At 44.1% G+C, this 22,161-nt stretch overlaps 1 non-coding gene across 1 annotated transcript; it reads left to right on the top strand.

The window, feature by feature from the left end:
• The first annotated feature begins 18,481 nt into the window (after positions 1 to 18,481).
• Positions 18,482 to 18,554, top strand: Trnaa-agc (transfer RNA alanine (anticodon AGC)). Its single transcript has one exon. It is a non-coding gene; the product is annotated as a tRNA-Ala (tRNA).
• The last annotated feature ends 3,607 nt before the right edge of the window (positions 18,555 to 22,161 follow it).

The following is a 22,161-nucleotide window of genomic DNA, read 5'->3' as shown; positions in this document are numbered from 1 at the left end:
GAGTCTTCCTGCAGTGGGGTTTGAACAACTTTGGGAGAAATGATACAGGGAAGTTTGGGAATGATGCCCATGTAAGAGTAAACAAAGGCTGTCTCCACCCAGGATGGTGGACCAGGGTAGAAGCTCTGCCTGAGGTACAAGAGAGTTAAAATGCAAAGTCTTATTGGAGTCATGGTGACCAAGGATTAGACTTTATTGGCTCTGAGATGTTTTCCATGACCTCTTCCCTAGATTTGACCAATCCCTCTGACTTTCTGTTGTGATATCTTCCTTACCCCATACCCACTGCCCATTTATGCATCTTTCTCATTGTCCAGAGTGAAATAGTCTATGGAGCACAGACCTATACATCTGAGGTATCTCTGAGTCCACAGGGCCTGGCACAGAATCCAGCTTTAGTACAAGGTCAAGGACTGTTTGCTGAACAAAATGACAAAGGGAATGAACATCCAAAAGAGCTGCAGAGGCCTGGGAAGAATGAAAGAGAGAGTAAGAGATTCTTCCTGGAGGAAGGACATAAGGGAAGAAATGTTTTGTTCAGAGAGAAAAGGAAATTGGACTGGAACCTGACCCTTGGCACAGAGCAGAGATCATTTCTAGATCTCAGCTGAACCTTCTTCCATCCTGATTCCAGAGAATTTCAGCAGCTTCACAACTTTCAGGCACTACAATGGGGCTCATCAGCAATAAGCAATGTTTTATAATCACGTTCAACTAGTTAAAACCTCAAATTGGTGAATATCTTTGGGACTTCCAGAAAAAAATCAAATAGACACCCCACCCTTTGCCAGGAAGTCCTATGATTTAAGTTGGGTGTTTGACTGGGCAGAGACTTCCTCTTGGCATTGGAGGAATCTTTCCTAAGCCTGTCCACATCATGGCCAAACAGATTGAAATTGTGAGGTGGTGAGGCCTGGGGATCAGCTTACTGCTCTCCTCACCCTTTGCTAAGCATAGTTTGCTCACATCTCTGGGCCTTTGCAGATGCTATTTACCCACCAGAAACTCCCATCATCTCCCCATCCCCACCTCATCTGCCTAGTCCATCCAACATAGGATCTGATACATATTAGTCCATGAGTAGGATCTGATACACATTAAGAAGTGGCTTAGTTTTGGTTTCCCTGGAAGGACATTCTAAAACAAAGAGTCAAGTGCAGGTGGTGATTTGAAAAATTATCCCAGTTAACACTAGAACACGTGGAGAAGTGAGAAGGCACCAATAAGCTTGCATTAAAAAAAATAACAATAAGTTACTGCCATCTGTAACTAGAACCTCATTCTGGGATCCAGTCTAGAACTCCTGCCCCTCAGTTATTCCAGCCAAGGGGGAAAGGAAGCTAGGGTACTCTCCCTCAGCCCAGCACCACCAGCTGAGAGCTGATCTGGGAAAAGGGCCCAGGTTTGGTGACGGTGGTGGTGATGTTAATATCCTGGTCCCTCTGGCCTGCCCATTATGCTCAGAAACAGTAAACACAGACACAGGTGGATGGAACTGGCAGCATCTGCTTCAGAAATTTTACTGAACAAGTGACTGGCACACAAACAACTCAACAATGATAGTAATGATTACTAGTATTTGTCATTTGCTCTATGTCAGGCACAGTCTGAGTACTTTATGTCTACTAACTCTTTTCATCCACCTAATAACCCTTCAAGGTAAGTTATTATGACATTAATTTTTCAGAGGTACAAACAGAAGTACAGAACTCTAAGTAACTTGCCCAAGGTCATATAATAATCATTGACAGCACCAGGACTGAATCTTGGTCTGCCTCAGAAATATGGCATTCACTTCACCTGTGTGACCTGGAGATGCTCTATTGAAGTCCTGGGGCTGCCATTCCATGCCATGTAGTTGGACAAGTCAGTCTTCCTAGCCTTAGTTTCCTGATCTATAAAATGGGTTCAAAGTCATGTGACTCCTGTATACACAGTACAAGCTGATATATCAGGATTGGGCCAGATCATGGTCTCCATCTGAACAAGGAACTCTAGGACCTCTCCCAACCCAGCTCTGACACTCTGCAATCTTACAACTCAAACCACTTTCTCCAGACTCCTGGGTCCCACTCACTCAGGTGCAAGCCCTGCCTGGGCCCCATGTATCTATTTCATGAAGTAAAAATGTCCCCAAGGTTCTCTGGGGAGAGAAGTTTGTCTTCCTACTTCTGTCTCTTCCACTAAGCTGAGGATCCTGACACACTGGCTACAGGAGATTCCAACCCAGAACCTACACTGGGAATCAGGTTCAAATCTCATCTCCACCATCATCCTGTGGCCTTTGGCAAGTCACTTCACTCATACAAGTCTCAGTTTTCTCATCTGTAAAATGGTGGTCACAACCCCTACCCTAAGGGTTGTGGTGAATTTGGGTGAAAGCCTCAGCACATAGTAGGTGCTCACGGGCAGGAGATTTCACATTGTTTGATATAAAGAACACTAATACATTTCTATTCCAGTAAAAAAAAAATTTAATGTTCACTTTAATTCTAGGCCCTGGAGGCCTTTAGCAGGGCTGACAACTTTGTCTGGAGGATGGTAAATATTTGTCTATTTCAGAGGCAGCATTTATCTTCTAAGGCGCTCGTGCCAGTCCCTGTGCTGACAAGCAACTTGTTTATTTATTACCCTAATAACAAATAGATTGTCAAGCCCAGAGGCTCTGCACACGCTGATGTGAAGATGGGCCAGCTCTGGGGAGCTGGGGAACTAAAGGGAAATGGGCAAGCAGGAGCCCAGTGCCTTCCATGTCCTGCCATTTATTTTTGCATTTGTTCTATTCAAAATCCCCTGTTATCAAGCCCACACTGTGAGCCTTGCCTTGGGCTGGTCTGGGCTGCAGGGAAGAACTACACACAGCCATTGTCCTCAAAAGACTCCAACTTAGGAGAGGGGGAGATAATGATGACAGAAAAATAATGGTGATGATGAAGAGTAATAAAAATAAGAATGATAATAATAGTAACAACAAATACTGTACTTTACATAATTTAATCCTTAATAGTAGGATTAAGTGAGTAGGTACTACTAACCCAATTTTATAGATGAGGAAACTGAGGCACAAGGAGGTTAAGGGGCTTACTCAAAATCACCCTTGTAAAACTCATTGCAGCACAGAGCAGGAGTAGACACTAAAAGCTATGTGATAATTATAAAATAATAATGCTTACATGTTTTTGGTGACAGCCTCACAGCTTCCTAGCTGTTCCTTCTACATGCAGGTACACTCCTGCCCAAACCTTTGTACTTGCAGAATTATGGTGGTTCACACTTGTAATTCCAGCTATGTGAGAGGTGGAGGTGGGAGGATCTCAGTCTAAGATTGGACCACAACAAAAGCACAACTCTATCTGAAAATAAACTAAAGCAAAAAGGGTTGGCGGATAGAAGCATGACCCCAGAGGTGGAGCACTTGCCTAGAAAATGTGAGTCCCTGAGTTCAATTCTCAGAACTACCAAAAAAAAAAACAAAAACAAAAACCACAAAACAGTCTTCCCCACATACCCACCTCACTCATCTCCTTCAAATTTTCATTCAAACATCACCTTTTCAGCAGGACCTCCCCAATTGTAACTATAGCAATATCTGCAGTTATCAGATCCCCACTCCCTTTGTTTAATGAGCTTCTACAGCACCTATCACCATCTGCCACACTATATATTTGCCTTTTGTTCCCTCCTCCCCCAACAGAATGCTCCTCTATAGAGAAGGATATTTTTGCCCTGATCTCTACTGGACTCCTGTATGCTGCTGTAGTCAGTGACTTTAACACTGTTTGAGGGGACAGTGTACAGTTGCCCATGGCTGAGACCCTCATGGCCACCCCTGAGACTCATGTAGCAGCTGGACCCTCAGGAGCTTGTGTCAGAAGGTGCCTGATACCTGAGATGATGTGGGACTACCAACCATGTGATATACTCTTGACACCTGAAGCAGCTCCTCTTCCACTGATCAAAAAAGGTCACCCCAGTGGTGATATTGGAGTGAGTTTGAGTCAGTGTGGTATGGTGGTTATGACACAGAGCTCCTAGAGCTAGGCCACCTAGATTTGAATCATGGCTCTACCCATCTTATTTCTGAGATCTTGGATAAGTCACATAAATAGTCCAGAGCTGGGTTTTCCCATCTATAAAATAGTAATATTTACTTCATCTACCTCATAGGATCATCATGAAGACTAAACAGGTTATTGTATATAAAGCTCATAAAACATAGTAAGCACTACTTAAGAGTTGGTAGTTATTGTTATTCACACTGTGGTTTGGCAGGACAAGACCAGCAATGAGACAGACTGTGACTTGGCAGTCTATTGGGAATGACCTTGGGGCCAGGCAAGGCTCCTCTGTGTAATCCTTCAAGACTCAGCTTTAGTCACCTCCTCCATTTTCTAAGCATCACCCTCAACCCTGGACCTCCTATGGTCCTGTCATGACCCCCACCTTTATAGTTACCCTGAACTGTCACTGTCTCTACACACCTATCTCCCCAACTAGGCTGTGTATTTCACAAGGGCCACCCTGATGCAGCTCTGCACATTGCCTAGTGCCAGCAAACAGTATATATTCCATAACCAAGTGGTGCTACTAAGCCTTCTTCAACTTATAGTCTCTGGCCTGAAATCTAAAGCCTTTAGGGCCTGCCCCTGACCTAAACCCTTAAGAAAGGTCATACTTTACCACTCTCTCAGACTTTGGCATCTTGGGAACAAGTTTTGTTTTGTTTTTTTTCCATAGAGTAAGTTCTCCAAAGCTACTCTGACTGTTCATGAGCTGGAAGTCAAGACTTGAGAGGAACCTGGAGTATTTGACTGCTAAAGAAGAAGGGCAGGATCCATTTCCTATGAAAGGCCTTTCTGGATAAAATCAGAAATTTGTCAACAGCCTTGACCAAGGCCCTCATTGGTCAGAAAAGTGCTGATGTACTCACCACTAATCCTGTATTTGCTGGGCTATAGGAGGGCAAATGATCCTAAGAGAGAGAATGATAGTTATTTGCCAGCTGTAAAAAAAACTAGTTAAGGATTCTGACAATCTGCAGGATCTAGTGGCACAGCCTAGATGTTAGACCTGGAAACACCAACAAAGGAGGTCCAAACCCTGTTCTCCAGGAGTTCACTGCCCAAGGGGAACCTGAAGGGCCCGGTAGAGAGGTTAATAAGCAGTAACTACTCAACAAGACAAGAATGGCATACCTTGTGTTCTGGGAATCCAGTGAAGGAGGAGACCCTGGGCATGGATCAGTCTGGGGCTATGGAAGAAAGAGGTGCTTTGGATAGGTCTTGGAGGTTTGGCCAAGTGGATGGGGAGGGCCCAGCATGAAGGAAGTGAGAGCTGCATAGGCAAAGGCCTAGAACTGGGAAGATATGGAGCAGAAGATATGAGGAAGCAGGGAACTTGAGAGAGTATTAAGCAGGGTTCAGTCGATGAAGGTTGAGAATCACATGGCCAGCCAAGGAGTCTGGAGTTTTATTCAGTTGGCAAAGAAAAATCAAAAGGGTTTTTCAATGGGTAGGTGGCATGGCTAGATTTCTCAAGAAAACAGATGGGCCTTAAGTATGGAAATAGGGTTGGAAAGGTCCAGGTGGGAGGCAGGGAGGCCAAGTTGAGGCTGCTGGAGGAACTCGGTTGGTGAAGACGGAGTGACCAGTGAGACAAAGTAGAAAAGCTGGGTGTGAGTGGGCATAACTTCATGGAAGACATCAGCCATGGCTAGACTCAGCCAATGGGGAGAGTTCAGATTCTGGATTGAGGAAACCACAAAAACAGAGCCAAGGGGATCCTTGTGCATTCAGCCAGGCCTGGGGACAACAAACAGGACCATTCCTGGCTGGGTCCCCAAAGCACAGCCCCATCCCAGGACAGTTTCTGTGATTTACCTGTTGCAACCCCCAGACCTTGAAAAATAGAGGGGAAGTATCTCCAACTCCCTAAAAAGGGTCCAGTTACATTTACTTTCCAAGTGGCTCCATGGGTCAGCATTTTCAAGGTGGCTGGATTGTCATTCAGCCTGTTGGAGAAGAGCTGCAAAGCATAAGGTCAGGAGGCCATGGTTTGAGGCTGAGTCATAGAAAAACCTACATCCAGGAGTCCTGCTGTTGCCACTAATTGGCTGTGTGATCTTGGGAAAGTCAGTCCGCACCCCTAGCCTCAGTTTCCTCATCCTTAGGAAGGACCATTCAGTCCCTCAACTGAGGCCAGCACCCCTGCTCATCTTCTGCTCTGTGATAACAAACCAGCTACCAAACCTCTCAGCTGGCACAATAAGAGCCACTCACTGTGTGCCAGATTCTGTGAAGGACATGCCATAAACACACACACACACACACACACACACACACACACACACACACACGGGCACAATAGGGCAGAGAATGTGGGTACAGGATATGAGGATGAGGATGGGATTCACAGGAACTTAGGATTCCTGTCACATTCAGCAAACTGAAGGGCCCTCCACTCCCTTTGTGCTTCCTCCCTCTGAAATGTACACAAAACACCCAAAATGATGTGCTAACCATCTATCCTCTTGTCCTTTAAAAAAAAAAAAAAACAGGCCTTTTACTCTCAGTGGAAAGTGAAACTACAATCATGGCCTCATCTCTGTACCATCCTTAGCATTTAATGTTAAGAGTGTCATTGGCTTGTAATTACACAAGCTGTGTGACCTTGCACAGGTTGCTTGGTTACTCTGAGTCTGATCTCTTCATATGTAAAGTGAAGACGATGACATCATGTTCTCCTGTGGGTTCGTAGCTTAACCATAAGGAACATTTAGCTCTGAGCCAGATCTATGGTACTACTTAGTAATAACAGCGTACACAATACAGATTCTGCAGCCAGACTGGCTGGATTTCCATTCTGGCTCCACAACTGGGTGACTTTGACAAATTACTTAACTTCTCTTTGTATCAGTTTTCTCATCTGGAAAATGAGATCCTTATAGAATCCATCCTGTAATGGTTATAGAAATCAAATGAGTTAATACATATAAAATTTTAGGAAATTTTCAGGCATTTCATCAGCACTCAGTACATCTACTGTATGACACACTTCAGAAAACCTTTTATAGACATATTGATTCTCGTAAGTTACTTAGCCCCTGAGCCTCAGTCTCTTCATCTGTAAAATGGAGAGTCACACTATACTTTGGAAGACAGCAAGTAGGCAGCCAAACGAGGACTTGAAATCAAGTCTGATTGGCTACAGAGCCAAACTCCTTAAACCACTGGCCTTCCCTGGGTAGGTGATACTCTCCCTGCTCATTGGCTTTATCTCTGGATCCTCAGCCAACAAGGAGGACAATTGAACCTGAGGTGACAAGGTGCAATAAGCTGGGTCTCAATGTAAGATTTTGGGTCTTGCTGCCTCAACCAATTTTTCCAGGTTTAATCCCGCTCTCAACTCTTGGGACCCAGGCAGCTGCTGTCAGCCCTGCAACAGTGCAGCACATAAAATGCTGAAGAGTAAACAGCTCCCCCATGGGGAGGAGGGATCCCATCACCCACTCCCCTCCACCCTGTGCCTAGACTCCCAGAAGGCAGCTAGAGATTGGGCCCTGGTTTTCCCTCCAAGGTCACCTTCATGGCGATTCCACCAGGGCTCTGGCTGGCAGCACCCGCCAACGCCAGGCCGTGATGGATTACTGCTCGCTCTGGCTACTGTTCACTGCACAATCCAATCTAGGAGACACACATATTTCTCAATTCAGGGACTTCTTTTATTTTATGAAAAATCAGCCAGCTGCTCAGGCGTGAGTGGCTGAGCTTGGCAAGCACTGTGGATTTTGTGAGTCTCCTCTGGTGCTGTTGCCTTCTTGAACCTCTCCTCTCTGCTAGTCCTTAACGTATTGAAGAAAACCCAGGCTTGTGAGTCAACTATTCACCTCCAACCCCTATTGCAGTTTGGATCTGCAATGTACCCCAAAGTTCCATGTGTTAAAGGCTTGGTCCCAGCTTGCCACTATTGGGAGGGAGAAACTTAAGGGGGTGTGCTTAATGGAAGGTTTTAGGTCATTAAAAGGCATGAATGAGTCATGGCTGTGGAGTTCCTGGCACAGCAAATAGCTCCCCTGCCTCCATTATGTTTAGGTGCTTGCTCAATTTCCTCTTCTCCACTTCCATTCCTAATCAGATATCTTCATTCTCTCTGTCCTCTGCTCATCCTTCTCCTTCGTCTCTCTTCTCTGCTTCACTGTAGGTTATACTGTCCTGAAAACTTCCAGAGAATGTCCCAGCCTGCTCTTTTCTAGAAGTCAGAGCTGTGGCTACCACAGGCTTTTTGAACTGAGTTTCTGCTTTATTTTCTGCCTTTATCTGAACAACATGATCTATCTTGTGTTGTCATTAGGACACAATCCTTATGATTCAGACTGCAAGGCTTGTGTCACCAACTTCTACAAAAGCTGACTCCAATGTGCCCTTAAGATCTCTCGTCATTACCCTTTTAAATTCTACTGAACCACTGTTCCCAGTTCTTCACTTGCTCTTCATACTTAGCCCTTCTGATATGAATGGGTTACCACCAGCAGCTCAAAGAGAAAAGAAAGTATTCTGTGTGAGAAATGATGAAGAGATTATCTTTATGAAGCTGGGTGAAAGCAAAATATCAACATGATCTGACCCATGAGCACAAGTTCCCACTGCTTCATGGATCATTTGAGTTGTATTGATAATGAAGTCTTAAATAGGAAGAATAGCAGGGAGATGGATTAGATACAAAATCAAACCTGAATTAGTGTTGTAAGAGAAGATGGAAATTGAGCATAGCCCTATCAGACAGCTAGGACCCCTTTTGCTAAAGCCAGCTGATGTTAAAAGAGGTTGGATTTTAAGTCAAGAAAGGACAGAGACCCTGGGTCAGGGGCAGCCATGCCCTGAGTGCTGGCACCAGCAGCCAGAACAGAGCTATAGATTCTAGATGCCTCACTACCTGTTGCCACATGTCAGCCCCAGAACACAGCATCTGCCCAAACATCCTTCATTTCCCAACCTTCCCCACTCAGACATTCGGCCATTCTCTAAGCCTTCTCAAGGGCTTATCAAATCCATCCTCAGCTCTCCATTCCCACCTCCTCTGTCTTATTCCAAGCCCCATACATATTCTCTCCCCTGAGGCCTGCACCAGCCTCCTGCCTGGTGTCTCAGCCCTCCCTTGCCCCAATCCTCTCTCTGCACAGCACAGACCCATATTTCCAAAATGCCAAACTGACTGTGACTTCTCTTTAAAATCCTCCCTGGCGGTTAGCCTGGCTCAAAATACCAAAAATCGTATGTTCTCCCTCATATGTGGACATTAGGTCAAGGGCAAACACAACAAGGGGATTGGACTTTGAGCACATGATAAAAGTGAGAGCACACAAGAGGGGGTTGAGGATAGGTAAGACACCTAAAAAAATTAGCTAGCATTTGTTGCCCTTAACTCAGAGAAACTAAAGCAGATACCTTAAAAGCAACTGAGGCCAATAGGAAAAGGGGACCAGGAACTAGAGAAAAGGTTAGATCAAAAAGAATTAACCTAGAAGGTAACACACACACACAGGAAATTAATGTGAGTCAACTCCCTGTATAGCTATCCTTACCTCAATCAGCAAAAACCCTTGTTCCTTCCTATTATGGCTTATACTCTCTCTTCAACAAAATTAGAGATAAGGGCAAAATAGTTTCTGCTGGGTACTGAGGGGGTGAGGGGGAGAGGGAAGGGGTGGAGTGGGTGGTAAGGGAGGGGGTGGGGGCAGGGGGGAGAAATGACCCAAGCCTTGTATGCACATATGAATAATAAAACAATAAAAAAGAATCCTCCCTGGCCCATAACTGTTCTCACACCAATCTAACTTCTTAGACCAACAAACTTTCTATAAAGGGTCAGAAAGTAATTATTTTAAGTTTTCGGGCAAAATACTGAAACCACTCAACTGCCATTGTAGCAAAAGCAGCTAGAGACAATAAGTAAACAAACAGGCATAGCTGTGTTTCAATAAAATTCAATTTACAAAACAATCAGTGGACCAGATTTGGCCAGCAAAGCATCTTTTGCTAATTTCTGTGACTTAATCTAACCCACCATGACCCTAAGTGACCTGGCCTCTGCCTCACAAAGGTTAGCCATGCAGCTTTGCGTTCCATAATCCAGCCTTACAGAGTGACTCAGCTCCTCCAAACAGACTGTGTTCTGTCAGCCCCCATCCAGCTTCTGCTCATGCCTATGTTTCACTAGTTCCTACTCATCCAAGAAGACTCAGTTCAGTCTTTGAAGGAAAATATGGCAGTGCCGACCAAAACTTAAACCTGTTGACTCAGGAACTCAGCTTCTAGGAATTTGACCCAAGGGTTCAAACATATATCTAAATGGATGTTTGCTGCAGAACCGTTTTTGTTTCATTTTGTTTTGGTGGTACTGGGTTTGAACACAGCTTTGAGCGTGCTAGGGAGACGCTCTACCACTTGAGCCACTACCACAGTGCTGCAGTACTATTTAGAGTATTTAAAAAGTAATTAGAAACAACCTAGCTTTTCATCGGGAGGGAAGTCATTACATTATGGTACACAGATAATGGATTTTATCTGCTTTAAAAATAATGGATTTAAAAATGGAATAGATCCAGTTGTTTGAATTAGAAATTACTTCTGAGATTTTTAAGAAAACAAATAATCCAGACATGGTGGTACACCTATAATCCCAACACTGGAGAGGCTGAAGCAGGAGGATTGCAAGTTCAAAGACCAGTCTGGGTGACACAGTGAGACCTTGTCAAACAAGAAAGAAGAGAGAGAGAAGAGGGAAGAAGGGAGCCAGGGGAGGGAGGAAGGAAGATAAGACATGCAAAAACTGTACATGACAAAATCCCATCATGTAAAAAAAAAAAAAAAAAGGAATTACACACACAGACAAACATAATGCTTGATGTCTATAAAACATCCGAAATGACACATAAGAAATATAACAGCAGTTACCTCGGGGAAATGGAACTGCAAATTGAAGCATTGAGTAAGAGATGCCAGGTAAAGGTAAAACTTGTGCACTGTGCAAGCCCACGTGGAGCCACGATGGCAATGCTGTCCCTTGATGTACAATACAGCAGCAATTTTGACTTTGGAGAAGGGAAATTTTTCATTATCTACCTTTCTGAATTTTTATAGTACCAAAGCCTGATGGTCAGTCCTAGACTTGAAGACTACACTGCAACTATTTATCTGCCTGTGAGTCTTTAAAGTTTGAAAAAAGCCTACCTTATTCACTGCACAGTGTGAAACATGCCATCAAAGAAAAGTATAAAAGATACAAAGAGTGGATTAGCTTGATGTGGAGTTGGATCTTGCCACAAACAAAAGCAGGGAAGAGCACCTAAGCCAAAGGGAACAGCAAGTGCAAAGGCATAGATAAAGGACCGAATTTGCACATACAGGAGGTCCAGAATGACATAGAGAAGTAGACTGTGTACATGCAGGTAGGTATTTGATGTAGAAAACAGTCACTGGAACTACTGTGTGCCAGAGAGTGTGCTGGACAAGTCATGGTCTTCTGAACAACTCAAGTACAATCAAAGGCAGCCATCCAGAGGGACAAGTCACAGCATTCTGTCATTCCAGTGCTCCGAGGCAGGGAGAGAAGATGAAAATGAGTTCAGATTCCCTTAATATGAGGCAAACTGTAATTGGCATCCTAGAAGTCAGAAGCAAGAGACAACTTCTAACAGAGGGTCTAAGAGAAGCCTTGGCACATTTCATCAGCAGAGATGGAAAAGAGCGGGGTAGGAGTGAGCAAAGGAAAGGAAGTATGAGAACCAGGATGTGTTCAGAAAGCTGAAGCAGAGAGCAACATGAGAGGAAGCTGTAGATGGAGTGGGCAAGGTTGGTTGACTACATGGGGAGGACTTTGAACATGAGGCCAAGGATGCTGGCCTGTTTCCACACTATTGGTAGAGTCTGGGTTTCCAGCTGACATTCTCAGAAGCCGAGGGTCATTATCCAGGACATTAAGTGGCTAATGGGCCCATTTCAGTGCCCTGTGCAGCCTGGAGCACAAACGTTTTCCAAATGCTGTTTTTATCTCTTGGCAACTGTGAAGCCAAGCCCTCCAAGCTACAAGCCCTCATGGGCAGCTCATAGTGCTTTACTCTCCTGTCCACTGCCCATGGCCTAAAGCCCTGACAACTGCTCTTCCTCCTCATCACCCCCAACCCAGCCCCAATCCAGCTCAGCTCTTGCCTGGAAACAAAGCCAAGCCCACACCTGCTCTCTCTGACCTCATTTCTTCCCCACTAATTGATCAGAGTGCAATAATAGCAGGCTGCAGGAGGACTGGTCCCTGATGGGCTCAAGGCTCAGGAGAGAGCTTCAATTATTAATCCTGCACCAGCTGTTGGAGCCAAAAGGCTTCCCAGGTGCCCAGAGGGGTAGTCTGGTCCTGGGTGGGGTGATGTCAGGGTTGACAGGGTAGCTGAGTGAGAACCAGCAGCTCCGAGGCCACAGCAGGAGCTATGGGGCAGCAAAATCTGCCTACTGTGACTGAGGGGAGAGACCTGCTGGCCAAACTTGGAGATACTGAGGGTCAGGCCATTTGGAAGGCCCTAAGGACATCCTTCCCCTATCCTTCCACTCCCTTCCTATGGCCCCCTCTTCCCAAGCAGATTGGAACAGAAACAGAGGAGAAGAATGGCAGGGAACTTTTTCAGCAAACCTAGCTGAGTCCAAGCCTAGCATCTCTCAAGTTTTCTCTCCATAGTTCAATTCTTTTCCCCATGGTTCATATCCAGGTCTTCTAGGGAGCTAAGGGTGGGGACATGAATACAATCTTCCCACTTCTGCCTGCCCCAGCTGTACCCAACCTCTATGACAAACCTAGCACATGCTTTGCCTCCTCCAGGAAGACTTCTCCAACTGCCCCTCCCTCCCTGCCTCATTTCTCTGCTGAATTCCTTTGATTCTGAGCTGCTCCACGGAGTCCATAGGATTATTGTCTGGTTTTCAGTGTTTATCTATGCCTGTGAGGAGCTGCTGTATTCTCATAAACTTTTCAAGGGCAGGACTCTGTCTTCTCCTTGCTTGGGGTAAAAGGGAAAAAAACATGAGATCAGGAGCCACAAGAACAGGTTTAAAACCTGGTCAACAAGCTGTGACCTCAGAGCAGTTGCTCAATCTCTCTGAGTCTCCAGTTATCCATCTACAAACTGGAGAAGCAAATGACCCCAGCCTCTGGGGGCACCTGGTAAAATGGCAAGAAGTGTTGCCCTGCCCTGCCTCCTAACCAGGAAGCTCCAGCTCCTTCTGCTCCCACTGCCCCCTCCAAGCTGTGCTCACAGAAGAATCTTCTTTCTGAATTAAAAATGATATGAAGCACTGTGTGTATTGATGATGTATTACAAACAAGGCTGCTGACAGGGGCACTAGAATCACTTTAGAGGCATTCTCGAACCAGATTGAGTTCCATGCCGAACAAAGGAATGCAAAATAACAATACTTCTTAAAATGAAAGTCTGAGGATAAAGGGTCAGGAGCCAGGCGTGACTCTGGGACACCTTTTAGAGATCACTGGGCTTGCAAGGAGGTGCTGAGGGATGCAGCCCAGGTCCCAGAACAGTCAGACATTAGCTCCAACTCTGCTGCTTCTCTGAAATCTGTCAGTTTTCTACTAAGCTTAGAACTCATTTTACAGGCATTATCTTCCCTCATAGGGTTTTGCCAAAATGGCAACAATTTGCATAAAATGTCTGGTTCAGGGTAGGTTCTCCATAAAGAGTAGCTATGGCTTTTTGTTTGTTTGTTTTGGTCAGCTTTCTTGAGGATAATTTATATACCATAAAATTCACCAACTTTATATAATTCAAAGAGTTTTACAAATGTATGTACTCATGTAACCCCCATTTCAATCAAGATATAGAACATTTCCTAGCTTTCCTAGTGCCCCTTTTAACTAATACCCTCCCATGCAATAAGACATTCTGGAGTATTTTTTTGTCTTGTTTTCTTCACTTGGCAAAACACATTTGAGATTCATCCATGCAGTTAAATATATCATGATTTCATCCTTTTTATTGATGAGTGGTTTTCCATTGTCAGGGCATTCTACAATTTGTGTATCCTTCCACCAGTTTGATGAACATTTATGAATGATGCTGCTATAAACATTGTATGCTAATTCTATGCTTATTATGTATTTTGTTCTCACAGAAAAATCAGAGCTGGACAGGTTCTCAGAGATCACCAAGTCTAGCATCTTCATCTTGAAAATATAAGAAATGAGCTTTCCTCAGATAGGAAAGCTCATGTTAGTTCCTTGCTCCTCAATTCGTAGTCCATGCTGCAGCAGCAACAGCAGCCGTTGCAACACCTGGGAGCTCATTAGAATCCCAGGCAAGCATGGTGGCTCACACCTATAATCCCAGCTACTTAGAGGGCAGAGATCAGGAGAATGGGGGTTCAAAATCAGCCCAGGCAAAAAGTTATCATGACCTCATTTCAAACAAGCTAGGTATGGCAGTACATACCTATACTTCTAGCTAGGAAGAAGAAGGAGGCTCTTGGTCTAAGGCCGGCCCTGGGCAAAAGTGTGAAACCTTATCCAAAAAACAACTAAAGCAAGAAAGGGCTAGGGACATGACTTAGGTGTTAATAGCACTTTCCTAGCAAATGTGAGGCCCTGAGTTCAAACCCCAGAACACCTACCCCAAAAAAAAGAAGAGGAAGAAATGAAGAATCCCAGGTTCCACCCCAGATTTACTGAGCTAGTATTTTTGCACTGAAGCAAGATTCCGAGTGCTTCCTAGGCACATAAGCTTGAGAGGCACTGGTCTAGAAGACAAGACATGGATTAGGGACCAGAATAAGCTGCCTGATTCCCAGGCCAGAACTGCCATTCCCATATCACAATGACTGGCAGTGGGATAGTGAGCAGTTAGGGCCACAGCTTCAAGTTCTGGAAAGCTCCTCTAATCTGAGAGGAGTCTGGCTGGTTTAGCTAATAGCAGAGCTGCAGCTGCCTCTGTGGCCTCTTGGACACACAAGGCTTCTCAGTGTCTAGGTCAGCTTCGGTCTCAAAGATCCTGAGATCCTTAATTGAAAATCGTGATTATTTATTTAGATGGCAATGCTGTTAGCATGCAGAATTAATGGCATCCATGTGGTCTGGGTGGAGGGAGGCAGAAGAGTAGATGGAAAGATTCCTGGGTGGGGCTTTCAGAGCCCAGAAGTGCTCAATAAACCCTTCTCCCACAGACACCCCCTGACGGTGCTACATTACTATTAAACAGATATCTACAAGCAGTAGCATACTTTCTCTTAAAGTTTAAACAAATGTAAACTGTTTCTAGTCTTACCAAATTATAAAATAGTCTATTTTTGCTCTTAATAGATGATAATTTCAGAATGATGAGTTTACAAGTGAAAATAATATTGCTAGTCATGGAATTTGCTTTTATTCTATGATTGGCTATTACATTGTGTTTTCCATGACTGCTATTGCATGTTCCAAAACATGCAACAAACTTGATTCACCCCAAGATGGGCCACCTAACCAGAAAACCAATGCCTAAAAGAGACAGTATCACTCCTCAGGTATCACTGATCTTCAGACATTTGCTAATCTACTAGGTTCTGCTAGCTGAGAGCAGGAGGTAGGAAGGCATAGATGGGCCTTTGCTTTCTGAAAGTGTACAGGCAAGTGGAAAGTAGGGCAGGATAAAGCTAAGACACTAACTACACAAGGCACCCGGCCCATGAACAGTGGCTGGTATCATGTCAGTGCTTCTGCAGCTCAGAGAACAGAATTCCTGTAGCTGAACTGAGCAAGATCCTAAAAGGAAGAAAAGGGGAGAATGCACCAGAAAAACAGAACAGCTTGAGCAGAAGTGTGGAAGTGGGAAATATGCATGCTACAAACAGTTCTTGTTTGTTTAGAGTGGGAGGACAATTGCATGAAAGAGATGAGTCGAGACAGAGGTGGGAGCCAGCACAGAAGCCAGGCTAGAAGGCAGGACTTTTTCTTCCAAACCGCAGGGGTCACTGAAGTGTTTGCAGAGCCCAATATGGTCAGACTTGTAACATAACCTTGATGAAGTTATAGGCCCATAATGCATTAAAGACAGGAAGAAGCAATCTTTGCAAACAGCGCAGTCCATGTATCACAATCGTCTGGCTGTTTGTCAGAGCACAGATTTCCGGACCCAGTTAAGGCCTAGGAATCTGCTTTAGTTTAAGAACGATGATTTTTGTTTTGTTTGAGAACATTGACTTTAAGCTCCTCATTTTCCACATGGGAAAACTTAGGCCCAAAATGAAAAATGAATTCCCAATAGAAAATTCAGGCAGAGCTCAAGCTGCCTGGCTCCAAAGGCCATCACTGGACTTCTCCCTCACCAGACTAAGGGTACATTTTATTCTAAAACACCTATATTGGCCAGACACTGTGCCCAGAAACCACATCTAATAGAATTATTCTACCAATAGTTGCACCAGTAGAAAGCATTCTGGTACTTTCTGCTCACCTTTGTCCACCAGCTGCCCTCCAACATCCCCTCCCACCCAGGCTCTCAACAACCAGCCAAGGCCAGCTAGGATGAGCTTCCAAAAATCTTCCTGTTGCCATAGAAAGAACAATAATGCCTCCCAGCATCTGCTGGACCCAGGTGATGGGTGTCACATGAGCAGATTAGAAGTAAAGAAATAAAGAGCCAGCCTCATATCATCTCATGTCACAGAACACAGAGATGTCATTAAAGGTCAAACTTTGCAAAAATAACTATAGCTTCTCTCGTGCAGTCTTCCTTGGTCTGCCCTTCCCTCCAGCCCCCAAACTCTTAGACACTCCCACTACTGGGCTGGGGGTGAGGCAGGGCATGGAATCATTGCTTCTGCTACAAGTGGATCTGCTTTAAGTACGAAGACCCAAAATACAGAATCAGGAGTCTAATAATAATATTATGCAACCCTTAGCACAGTACGGTGACTATAGTTAACAGCAACTTATCATCTGTTTCAAAATAATTAAAAGAGAGGCTTTTTAATGCTCTCATCACAAAGAAATGATAAACGTTTGGAGTTACGGATCTGCTAGTTACCCTGATTTGGTCATTATACATTGTATACCTGGATCAAATATGTACAATTATTATGTGTCAACTTAAAGTCAAACAAATAATATACAACCTTTATATACCACTTACTCTGTACTAGGCATTGCTATAAATGCTTTACATTTCAAACCCCTGTGATAAACCTTTGAGGTAGTTACTATTATTGCTTTCACTTTTCAGATAAGGAAATTAAGACCCAGAGAAGCTAAGTGACTGACCCTGACTTCAGGCTAATCTTCCAGTGATAGAGCTGAGATTCAAACATAGCCAGTCTGGCTCCAGAGCCGATGCTCATAAGCACAGTGTTAAACGTTCTGTATGCTGAGTCCTGTGCTGGGCTGGATAAAAAGATGAACCAGTGCTAACATTGGGGGTGCTCCCAGTCACTAACACAGACAATAACAACATAGTGTAGCCAGAGCTGGGATGGAGAGAAACCCAGGGCTCTGGGAGCCCAGCAAAGATTGTCCCCAACCCAGCCTGGGAGTCGGGGAAGCATCCCGCAAGAGGGCTGCCTAGGCTGCCCCTGAAGGACAATCACCTGCCAATAATTGCTCTTAAGAAAGTAGGTGTTCCCCTCCTAATCCTTTCCCCTCGTAATTGGATCTGAATACTTCACACCCAGATCCTGCCTCTGTTGAGAGAAGACCCAACCAACCTACTTCCTGGATTCTGTATATTCAGCCACATTGGGAGTTCCAGCTTAACAGTCTCCAAACTTCTATGGCCACCATGTGGAAAGGGTTCTTTGCTGTTAAACTTTCAATAAAATATGATATAGTTGTGCCACAAACCCCAAGTTTGATGATTTTCTCCTTTCTTCTTTAGGCTCTTTATGGAGAAGGGAGCACATAACAGGATTGGCTTAATCCAGCCACTGGAGGGTTTCACTAAGGGAAGAACATGAACAGAGAAGTAGATGATAACCCCTAGGCTCCCAGCTGCATTGTGGAAAAGAGTCCTCAGCTTAGACCATGAGCAAAGGAGAACGTGGATGGGCTGAGATCACTTGAGCAGCTAAAGCATGCCTCAGGTATGTGCCAGCTATGCCTGCCTCCCATCTGTACCCCTTGAACAAAGGAAAAGGTATAGATGACTTGCTTTATTAGTGTGCAGGTGCAGCCTGTGCAGGTGAGATCCCCAACTCACATCTGGGAGAGATTTTATCAAGCATGCCCAAAGACAAATGCTGAATGGGAGAGAAGACCAGCAATGCCCTCCTCCCAAGAGAATGGCAAAGTCCAAGAGAACCTGACTTTAGACTGCCTTCTAAACTGACCTACATAAAGACAGAGGTCTGGACACTAGGAAACTGGGGGTTGTCTGGAAAGGAAGGCAGTGCCTGAGATTCAGCATCTGGGTTCACTGCTTCCTCTGACCCTGTTTTCTCATCTTTGAGATAAGTCCAGGGCTGGCGGAGTGGCTCAAGTGGTAGAGTGCCTGCCTAGCAAGCATGAGGCCCTGAGTTCAAATCCCAGCACTGCCAAAAACAAAAAAGAATGTTGAGATGAGTCCAATCATCTGTGGTAAGTGCAGCCCCATCTCACAGAGATGTTGAGGGAATAGATGGGATGATTGCTATGAATGCTGTTTGCAAATGGCCTAAAAATGTGAGCTTATGACGACAAAGCCAAGTTGGCCTTCTACTCAATCACTGATCCCCATCCAGGAAACCAACTACATGTTTCATCTATCTTATCATTGGTATGTCTTCATTTTTTACAATTCCTGTAAGGTAGAGAGGACAAGTATCATCTCATTCCATAGAAAAGAAAGCAGGGTCCCAGAGATGTTACTCAACTATAATCCAGGACTTTTTTATGCATCAAGCTCTATATAAGAGGAATAATAACCAGTAACATATAGATGGCTTCATTACTTTACACTTGACAACACTTTTCCTTTTATATTTCTTCTTATCATCCACAAAACTCAGAAAAAGGACAAAGTAGCCTTCTTCTCCATTTTATAATGAGACAACTGATGCTCCTAGAAGTGAGAGCAGCAAGCCACAGACAATCAGATTAGAACTCAGCCCTTTGCATTCTAGATTCTTTGTCTACTTTTCTCCAGGGTTCCAGCTTAAGCCCTCCTTAGGAAGAAATTCCCTCTAGTCAGTGATATTAGAAGTTAGGCAATGGATTTTAGTTTTGGATTTCTGTCCTTGATTGACCTTGACTAGTTCAAAGGAAGGCTTTTGAACTTTGAATATGCTACTCTATAAATGGGTGCTTTCTCCATGGCAAGTGCTCTGGGTCCCACAGAGACTCCATCATTATCTCTGTGACACTTTAGTGTGCCTATTCACTTCCATGTCCCCCCTCTATAAGTCCAGGAAGTCTCTGAGGGAAGGAATTCTGCCTTAGCTGACCTGTGTTCCCAAAAGCCTCCATAAATGACCTTATAGAGTAGGATAAATCCCTCATTTCTCTGGGTTTCAGTTTCCCTGTTTATAAAATGAAAAGACATGATCATCTCTAAGTTTCTTCCATAATTAAAATTGTTTGATTTCATAAGAATGGTGCCTCCTTTACCTATCAAAATCTCACCCTGCAATGACAGGTCAGCTCCCAAATTATCTCTGAAGACTTATATAACCCTCACAGGCCTTTAAGACCATGTCCTCTCCTGAAATGCAAGAGCGGCCATCACCTGTGCCATTCATCAGCCCTTAAGCCACACCACCTTGTTCTACCACCTGTTTCCTGAGTTCTTGTACCATGTTTCTCACATTGGACTGTGTGTAGCTTTTCTCCACACGTGGGCTACAGCTTGAGATCAGGAGCCATGTTCTAGCCTTCTGTTTAAATCTCCCTATGTGCTAATTTCAGTCAAGTGTTCATGGATAAGAGTCAGAACTGGATCCTACTCCTAGCTTTTCCCCTCTCTTTGTAACCTTGGATAAGCCACTAGGCCCTTGAGCTTTGTTTTCTTTTAGTGTACAATGGAACTAACACAGCCAAATACTTTGCTAATTATAATAATCTTATAAATGCAAAGGTGTCTGTTAGTAAATTAGTATTCTTGCATAGCTGCTATTGAATGTACTTGACTATGGACAAATAGAAAGAGAAAACATGTATCCATTTGTTTAAAAAAGTTTTCCAGGCATTAAAATAGGTTCTAGTTGATGGTAATGGTGAACAGAGCATGGCCTCTACCCTCAAAAGGCTTTACTGACTACAGAATATTCTCCTAAAAAGAGCACTGAATTTCGTCAGAGACTTGGGCTTGAACCTCAGTTCTGCAATTCACTAGTTGTGTGTGACTTTGTGTCAATTCATTTTAACTCTCTGAAGTCCACCTTCCTTATGTTTATAATGAGGAGTTTGGACAAGGCCATCTCCCCAAGCTCTGCAAGTTTAGGTTTCTATAAACATAAGATTCATGTTATCATTTCAAACTCATGGATCTGTGGGGGTGGGGAAAACGCATGGTTAATTTCTGAGTGGCTGCTGTCAAGCAGAAGAAATGGAAAGTGCATCATGCCTAGAGTGGAAGACACTGTCCTCAAATAGCACATCTCCTAAGCACCGCTGGGCCCTGGCCTGCCTGCGTCCTTTACAGAGACCATGAGGAAAGGCGGGTTCAGCACCATGGATAGCTCCATGCTTCTGCCCCCATGGCCTGAAGCCTAAACAGGCCTTTCCACCAACAACCAGATGTTCCTGCTTTCTCAGCCAGCTTAAGGCTAAAACAAACCTTTTCAACCAGGGTTTATCAGAGTTTCTAAATTACATACTGGGAAGAAATTTAATTGGTTTAATTAAGAAAGTTTATTTCATGGTAATTCAGTTTTGTTATGCTGCGAGACTTAATGTGTCCTCTGGTGGGAGCGTCTGTTATAAATATTCATTGCCTCTCTCAAATACCCTCTCCTGGCCCTAATCTCCCTCCACTACCCCATAGAGTTTGAAAATGTGTCTGAAGAACATTGAGGAAAGTGAGGCCTTACTGAGCAAGGGCACAGGCCAGGACAAGGTCAACTGAATTCAGTGTGGCAAGCAAAAGAAGTTGGAGCTGAAACAGACTTTGGAGATAAGTGTGTTGCCCCTGCATTTTTTAACTGAGGTCTGGAGGGGAAGGGTAGGTCATACACTTAGTCAGCGGCAGAGCTAGAACCAAGAACCAAGTCTCCTGACTTCCAGTCCACAGATTTTGTCTCCCAAATTCTAAATTCAAACTATTTTCAAGCTAACCTTAGAGATTATTTAGTGATGTTTCTTACACACAGAGGAAGAAACTAAGGCCTAGACAAGATGCTGACATACAAACCCATCTCCCTCTATCCCTCTGCAGGTCTCTCCAAACACTGAGGATCATGCAATTTCTGCTGGATTACCTGCAGTGAAAACAGCTTAGTATCATATTTGTACACCTCATAGTAGTCATGGTGAGGGGCCTTTCCTTGAAATAATTTACAGTCCAGTTGAGCAAAAGAGACAAAATGAAAATAAGAAGCAAAATGGTAATAATAAACACTGCTTATACATTGCTCAAACTACTTGCAGCTTCTCCAGTGTGCCCCATTCTTTCATGCCTCTGTGTCTTTGGACATGGACAGCCCTCCATAATGCAGCTGCCCAGTAAACCTCCACTCATTATTCAAGACCCCAGAAAATCTCTCTCACACACAACCATGACTAAGTCCCTCTCTCTTCCATGCTCCATTGTACTCTCTCATCCTATCTTATAACATTTATCACACTGAACAGTTACTTCTTTTAAACTTGTCTGTCTCCACCATCAGGGTAAGCTCCTTGGAATCACCAGTGCCAAGAGCATTGTCTGCCAAAGACTAGAAGCTCAGCAAATAGTGGCTAAATGGATGAGTATGAAACTGATTTAATGTGGAGTTTCAGCTCACTGGGTTATAAACCTAGAATAGTTTTATTTTTCCAATAACTGCTACCAACTGTGCTCTGTTGAACCCTCTTTTTTCCTGCTGGGTAGCAGGCTGCTGAAATAAACTCAGTCTGAGGCCATAACTTTTCAATCACTTTCAGTTATTAGAACAGTCTCATTTGGGCTCTTTAAGACTCCTCAATCCTATTTACTATTATTTTTATTCTTATTCAAAGCTCTTACTACCT

Source organism: Castor canadensis, chromosome 7 (assembly GCF_047511655.1).
Source record: "Castor canadensis chromosome 7, mCasCan1.hap1v2, whole genome shotgun sequence".
Classification (NCBI taxonomy): Eukaryota; Metazoa; Chordata; class Mammalia; order Rodentia; family Castoridae; genus Castor; species Castor canadensis.
Note: the sequence above shows the minus strand (reverse complement) of the source record. Positions and strands in the feature narration are given on the sequence as shown.